Consider the following 8,630-nt stretch of genomic DNA (forward strand, 5'->3'; position numbering starts at 1 on the left):
TTCAAATGATCTGGGGACACCCTGTAGGTACAAGTTAAATGTTAGCTATTTATATGTTTCTTAATTAGGCCTAGTGTACTTGTATTATTGAGTTCTGAGGATAAAATTATTACTATGTTTAATTTCTTAATCCTCTATATGTTGGGTCACTTAAAACTATATTGTTGTGAATTTGAATAATATAAGCAGAACTTTTTAACAAGCGTGACATTTCATAAAATGAAAAATAAAATTTTTTTCCACTTTTGAACTCCATCCGCGGTCACATGTATAGGACTTTGTTAATATTTATAAAAAAATTGTTAGAAATTTGAAAATTTTAAGATGTTATCTACAAACGTGACAGATACTATAATTACCCTTCACTATACGAATATTATTTGAATATGTCTTTAAATTTTTTATAACCAGTTTGTAGAGCAATTTGCAAGAGTTTTCAACATTTAGAATGTATATTTTCAAATTGGGGTCGCTTGAAAAGAAATATGCTTGCTGAAATCGATTGCCATTTGAAACTGCTCTACTAATGGGCCTATAATTATGATTTCTGGTATTATATCAAATTATTTTTGTGTATTAATAATATTAGTTTTCGACTGGATAAAACCATGCGTGACGAATATTGAAATATCACAAAAATGAGTGAATCATACAAATTAGAAGACAATGTAACTTGAAGATAATGGCCAGAATAGTCTTGAACTATGATGTTAAGCAGTAGAAGACGATACGTAAGAAGAAGGAAAATGTGTGGAGGAGGTATTAGAAAGACAAAAAAGAAACACTAGGTTTAATATGAAGGGGAATATTATGAAAAACCTGATTACCTGAAATAAGAACTAGAGCAGAAGTGAGATTGCCATTTTTAATAATTTTTATTTATAAACAGACAGAGTTGACTGATTTCAACGCGTTGGCTATGCGTCGCTTGAATAATGCGGAGCTGTCCTTGAGGAACTCCTTGGGGTCCTTATGCTTTAGGTTTGTGATGACTCCTGTTCGAATACGTCCATCAAATGCATTAGCCGAATCATCCCAATGGACGTGATGCTTAGCAGTTTTCTTAGGGTCGGTAGAACAGCCGGCACCCGTCTTCTTTAAGAACTTAAATTGACAGCTAAAGCTTTTGATTTGAGCCAGCTGTGTCAATAGATGCTGCGTTTCACCGATTGTCTTGGCAGTTTTCTACTGATTTTTTATATTTCTCACAGCTTTCGTACACTGCCGAAGTCCATCTCTAGCGGTTTCTTCACTGTACGATCCAGCAAGATCAATAACAGCAATAACAATGGCGTCTAATCTAAGGGAACTATGTTGATAACGCTCTTAAATCTTGTTACTTGAACTGGTTTCCTTAGTCGACAGTATGCTCGAATCAAAATAAATTCAAAAAATCATAACGGTTTTTCCCTAAAATTATTCTTAAGGGCTGAAAAGTTGCAGCACCCGAGGTGTCCGAGGTGCAACCCAGAAGACTCAGACTACATCTCTCTATTACAGCTGCTGATTAAAATCCTACTACTAAATCTGGATATTTGTATGTATCCCAGGGCCTTTAGGCATTTGCGAAATCAGCCCTGTCGAAGGAAGAAAAAGGGTTCTTTGATCCATCAAAGATCAAACCTGAATCAAAAACATTGAAAATGTAAAATCCAAACTTGGTGCAATACAGTTTTCTCATAGAAGAGGTAAAATTTGAATAAAAAAACTAACAGTGAAGAATCTGGAAGACTGTAAGGGATTTCAAGGAATTTCAATAATCAAGAGAAAGTTATTAATTTTAAAAATAATACATATATGGTCAGCAGTGATAGATAAAAGTCAATTATTTTGTTTTAAACATGATTCTAGTTTTTTCTGTTTATTTGGGTAAATAATTAAATAAACGTGTACACCAAATGGATCAGTCAGTGTCTATTTTATGAAATTATGTTTGCCTATTCAAAAATGTCCGAAGAAAATAAAATGATTTACCATATTTAGAAAGTTTCATTAGAAAACAATTCACACTAATATATCTAAATTTTCATTTTGATTGTCATACTGATATAGAGAATGCAATACTAATTATTATAGGTCTATACGATAGAGCTAAATTGATTTCCTCAAAAGGCAAAATCTTTAATCTTTATTCACATCTGGAAAAATACCCAATAGACTGAGAAAAACCATAATTATTTGTACATAATTATGGATAAATTGATTCTTTATACTGTCTTTAATTCAGGTAGAAGTGATGTTGCGCAAACTTTAAATTATACTGATATTCATATGGGTTTAAGAGTCAAAAATGTTTAAAATATTGTCATGAGTTATGGGTTTTGGACTATTGTTGATGAATGATGCGCTGTACGGAAAACTGTACTTCAAATTTGTAACTACTATGATGGAACAGCACTGTTTGGAGTTTACATCATCAATGGTTTTTGAGTAATTGGTCAAAATCTATGAATCTCGATCAATCATCAAAAGATTGTACAGCCTTTAGGAACCGCTATAGGAAAAAACGTAATTTTTTTGTTCATTTTGACAAAAGCAAACAGCCAAAGTTTCTCGTAACGGTGCACTTTGTATTTAATTAAAAACTGTATTTCCTTGTCTTAATTGGGATAAGTACTTGTATACTATTTAGTTTAATTAATAGCTAATAAATCACTTTATTTCGTATTTAGCACATACTTATTGCTAGTCATCTTAATGGAGCACTCCTCTTTAATCGCCTTTGTTAATTTTTTGTCAGTTTTCCGGTCCACTGAACTGTGACAAAAAAGTCAGTCATTGCAGGTCCTGCTGTCCAATTAAGTGCACTTTACAGAATTAATCTTAGGTAGTTGTGAAGTGTAGTCGGTAATACATTGAATTTTCTGTAATTATTTGGTTTGCTTGAAATACAAGTTCCTACAATAGGTAAAACAAAACTGAAAAAAAAAATCGGTTTTATGCATTGTCGAAGGAAATATAACTGGGTGTGAAACAAAAGTGAGAGACAATGAGAAAAATAAATAATTTTGCCCAGGTTAAGTAAAAGTAGATCGAACACGTAAACTAATATTTAAGAAAAACTAATGCCTGGAGGAAGAAACTAAATCTTATTTTTTTGGATTTTGGAAAATCAGAAACAGGTCCAGTTGAAATGAAAAATTTAAGATTTAAAGGTGTGCTTCGCATACCAAGTTACCGGCCAAACGGAGAGAGTTAGAGTTGGTCTGGATTTCGGGACACATGAGTATCCCTGGCAACGAGAGAGTAGACCAACTGACTCGTCTTGGATCTAGGGGGCCTGGCCAGGGACCTGAACCAATCCTCGGAATCACAGGAGGCAGCAATAAGAGACGTTAATAAATGGACATATTAAATATTAGGTCAAAAGTGGAGGATGAACACAGGATGTAGGCAGGCCCTTAGCTTTATGGGCATAACAAGTCGAGATGGTTGCTGAGCCTTAGTCGAAGAGCCCTAAACCAAATCAAACTTACGAGATATTTAAGTTTAATAGGAATTGAAGAAGACCCTTTATGCATAAAATGTGGAGAAGGGGAGGATACCCCTGTTCATCTTCTGGAACACTGCGCGGCCTTCGGGAGGTTAAGACACAGTCTTTGGTAGCAAAGGGTGGCAAAGGGATGAGGTGAAGGTCCTGCCATGGATCAAAATCCTGGCGTTTATCATTGCGTCAGGTTGGTTAGAGAAGTGTCAAAGGCAGACAGTGGATAGTTGAAGAAACTGTGGGGTAGGCAATGGACCCACCCACTTGTGGCTTAATTGCCAGGTTAGGGCCGCCCAAATCTACTACTAGTATAAAAATATTATTTGTAAATATATAAAGCTAATAAATAAACAAACAATAATTAACGATATATTAAATAAAGCAACTCAAAAACCATACAAACAAGAAGAAGGCAGAAGAAAAGGAAAACAAGAAAATACATCTAATAGGAGAAGGAAACTAAAGTAACAAATTTGTTATTTAAAAGACAGGAAAAAGATAATTTCACTTTGACCAAAAATTTTCTTGATAACACAGGCCGACAAAATTTGGTCGACCCCCTAACCCAGAAACTACTAGAATATAGTTTTCCGAAGGATTTTGGTGCGTGGAATTCAAATCCCAGGTCCAAATTTCTGAAATTGACTCTGGTTTTTGAGATATTCTAACCTAAATGTGCCAAAATCGTGATTTTTGATATATTACGTGGATAAGTGAATTTTTTTGCTAAAACCATTAATGAGGTCTTAAAGTATTACATACTCTTTAAAATGCACTTGTATTGTCCTGATATCATTTTTCGTCTTTGAGAAATCACATGTTGAAATTTAGTAATTTGACTTATTTATCTATTTTTGAATATACTGACAACACAGCACTACAAACCTAAATTCATCGGCACCCGGAAGTAGGGATCTTACATGTTCTTGGTGTCGCTGATTGTGAATATAAACTCCAAAATACTCTATTACGTCAAATTTTGCAATGAACTTAAAATAAATGTCTAAAAATTCGATAAATATGGCCGATATTTTACGCATTTTATCAATCTGGAAATACTTACATTTACTCGCAAAAGAGGCTAATACGCTCAATCCCAAACTCAAAAATCCTAAGCCCAAAAACCCTATGAGTTCGAATTTCGAATTCAGCGCACCAAAATCCTATGGGAAAGTATATTGGTGTTGTTGGGTTAATTTGTAATTTTCTAGAAATCAAGTTTGCCATTTCCGTTTTAGTGTAATAGTTTCTGAATTTATATTTTTGGTTTAATTATCCAATTTTAATATCTATTACTAATAAGTATATGCAGGACCAGAAAAAGAAAAAATATTTGCTGTATTCGTGCAACCGCTTTGTTAACTACTACTTTACGAGCAAGTTTTGTTTCCACTTCTATTTATTTTTGGTACACCGCTTAAACAAAACGTAGACACTTAATACGACTAGATCTGGTCTGATCACTACAATTTTATTACGGTTATTTATTAAGTCTGAACTAAACGCAACTACACAGATTTAGTGTACAGATATCATGTTTATTATAACAAGTATAATTAATAACAATTTTGAAATTAAAGTTTTAAAAATGGGAACTGGCGTACCTACCTCACGTTTTTTTAAGAAGTAGCTTAACAGAGAATTTGTTAAGTTCGCACAAATATGAGTTGTTTAAAATAATAATTATTTAATCTAATATGATATGATCTTATTTGATCACGCACACGTAAATTAGTTTCAAAGAAAAACTAATGAATTTATGATTCAGCATTTCATTTTACACTGTCTTGTGTATTTAGTTTTAAATAGGCGATATTTTTTTAAAGTACTTTGTATTTTTTAAAACAACACTCATAAAACTTTTATATAAAATTACACATTAGAGCGTTAGGTAAAGTTACATTAAGTTACTAGTACCTTAAGCAGTAATTTTACACTTTTTGAGTAATTTGTTCAATCAAATTTAAACCATTCAATTAAATTTACAAATCGAAATATGTATATTTACAATACTTAAAGTGTAACTTTAACAAGAAATATAATTTGACATTTCTAGAAACAATATGTTTTATTACATAATTATACAGGGTGTCCCGGTACTTGATACAAAAAAGTCGGGTACAGATAGATGAGGTCAAAATAATATCAGTTCTTCATATAATTTCTTTCATATGGATCTTCGTTAACAAGTTACGGGCCCTCGAAGGTGAAAATTAAAAAGTTATGTTTATTTACAATCTCTAAACCATTAACTTCAGCATGATGCAAATTTGGTGATCGATAACACATGTTTACAACTGTTTTTGATGTAAGTGAAACTTCATTATGCCCAGAACGCCAATGGTTAATCAGAATTTTTGCATCGATGACGATCGCAATCTGCCTGTATCAAAAATAAGTTCCCTGAAGAATTTGCCAATGATAATACTCTCTTGGTTAAACTCGGTAAAATTAACAGTTTAGGAAATACTTGTGATTTTATGTCACAGTCGAGCGGCGCCTCCACCATTTTTTGTTTTTAAATTTTAATTGGACTTAATTACTATGTTGGAAGCATATGTATTTTTAAAATAAGAGCCTTACTCCCTGCTAATGTAATTTTTTAATAACAAAATTTGAGAAACACACTTTACACATATTACAAAATAGAAAAACAAAACAAGAATAAGTTAAAGTTAAAAAAATAATTTAAAAGAAAGAAAATTATCAAAATACATTTTCAATATGGACACCTTCCACCTCCACACACATCCTAAGGCTACGAATGTTATTTGGTTGTACACGAAAAAGGGTAATAATTTAATAGGTTCATACAATTTTGAGGAACGTCTGAATGGAAATCGACTTTTACAGTTTTTGCAACTACTATTAGATAATGTTCGATTAGACACCCGAAGAAACGTTTGGTTCGTGCAAGATAGGGCTCCTCCCCATTTCAATATTGATGTATGAAATTATTTATCCATTGTATTTAATAATAAATGGATTGGGAGAGGAGGCCCAATTCATGGTCACCACGTTCTCCCGGTGGAAGCAACCCCAGTACAGACAAGGGATGAATTGCTATAAAGATTTAATTTCCATTGTGATAATATTAGACATACCCCAGAAATGCTTTTTCGTGTACAAAGGAATAGACTTCCTAGTGAGTGGTGGTGGAAAGTGCCCATATTGAAAATATATTTTGAAAGTTTTCTTTCTTTTAAATTATTTTTTTAACTTACTTTAACTTATTCCTGTTTTGTTTTTCTATTTTGTGTTATGTGTAAAGTGTATTTGTTAAATTTTGTTAGTGAAAATTACATCCGCAGACAGTAAGATTTTCTAAGCCCTTATTTTAAAAATATGTATGGTTCTAACATTGTGATTCTGTTCAATTAAAAATTAAAAACAAAAAATGGTGAAGGAGTCACTCGATGTTGAACCTAGAGGGTAATATCGTTGGCTAATTCTCCAGGGAACTTATTTTTGATACAGGCAGATTGCGATCATCATCTATGTAATAATTCTGGGTTGTTAACCATTGGGCATAGTATGTCCCTGGCGCTCTGGGCATAATGAAAATTTACTTATAATATCAAAAACAAGCTGTATGCATGTGTTATCGATCACTGAATTTGCAGCGTGTTGAAGTTAATGGTTTAGAGATTAAATAAAAATAACTTTTTACTTTTCACCTTTAAAAAGTCCGTGTGAATTTCCACAAGTTTTATCAGAGTATTTTTAAAATCTTAAGTAAAAGTTATGTATACCTATTTGAAAAGAGATATTATCTTAAAATGTACAGTATTATGTCATAAATATGACATTGAAAATTCCTTCCTTAATAGTTGTTTACAGTTTATTTTTTACATTTCTGCATACCTCACCGTTAACATTTTTATAAGAATTATGAAACATTTTACGAATTAAAAATTATCGGATAATAACAGTTTTCAAATATGAAATGACTTTTTCAACCTTCATCGTGATGTAGTTGTCGTTTTATATTTTTTGAAGAAAATCGAGCTGGAAATACTAATTATTCTTAGTTGACTTTCAGGAATCAAACAGGTATAGGAGATTTCTCTCTCAAAAACATCGAAATTTGTCCATCCTTTATATATACTTCAAAAGACTGTAGGTACTAATTGGTTGGACAAAAAAGTATTAAAAGAAAAAAAAATGAAAAATTTCTCAAATCGTTATTCCTTTTCTGAGACCAAAGAGCTTTTCATAAAATTTGAATTAATTTGACATTATAGGACATACTTACGAATCGCAAACAGAATTTTTGAAATATTTATTTTACAAAAAATCAGATTTATTCAAACTAACAGAAAAAATATTTTATTTAAAAACATATTTTGAAAAAAAATCTAATTATGCAGATAGATAAGATTTTATACTTTCCATATCATCTGAATCATATTATGTATATTATTTTTTATGAATAGGGTAGAGGCATAAAACCTAAACTTTCTACAATAATTTATGTTTGAAATTGATTTGTCGCGCTTTAATTTTAGCAAGAAAAAATTGTAGGTACATACACAACTCCCTTTCTAAAAACAATATCCGTCAAATTATTAAATGATCTGAATCTCAATGTTTTTGTTTAACGCGGCTGTTTTTTCTGTCTATCAATTTGATGTTTGTTAAAACATTTTTTAAATATTTTTTTGTACGCCAAATGTAATTTTTCCAAATTTCTTTGTAGGTAGAAAATGTGGTAGAATTCTATTTCCAAAAGAGCAAATTTAAAATACATAATATTTAGTAATAGTACTAGTAACTAAGTAGTAGTTATTTTTATGGGGTCGTAGGAGATAAGGTAAAATGGAAAGGGTAGGCAAAACGGAAAATTTCCTGCCCTATTTACATTTTTAGAAGCTATGACTCCGATCAACAGATTTTGCTTACAAAAAAAATTAATAGTACTAATAATTTGAATAATTTTATATAAAAAACGAGCGCTGAAGAAAATAAAAGCATATGAGGATTTGGATTAAGTGCCTGTCTGTTATTATTGTGGACAGACATTAAAAAATATCAAACATTTTCTAATTTCAATTTATATTCTTCTCTGTTATAAAGGGATAAGTGGAAATTATCAGGAATTTACATTTTTTTATTAAAAAAAGCAGCTATATTATAACATACG

The sequence above is a fragment of the Anoplophora glabripennis genome, unplaced genomic scaffold (assembly GCF_000390285.2).
Source record: "Anoplophora glabripennis isolate ALB-LARVAE unplaced genomic scaffold, Agla_2.0 scaffold56, whole genome shotgun sequence".
Classification (NCBI taxonomy): domain Eukaryota; kingdom Metazoa; phylum Arthropoda; class Insecta; order Coleoptera; family Cerambycidae; genus Anoplophora; species Anoplophora glabripennis.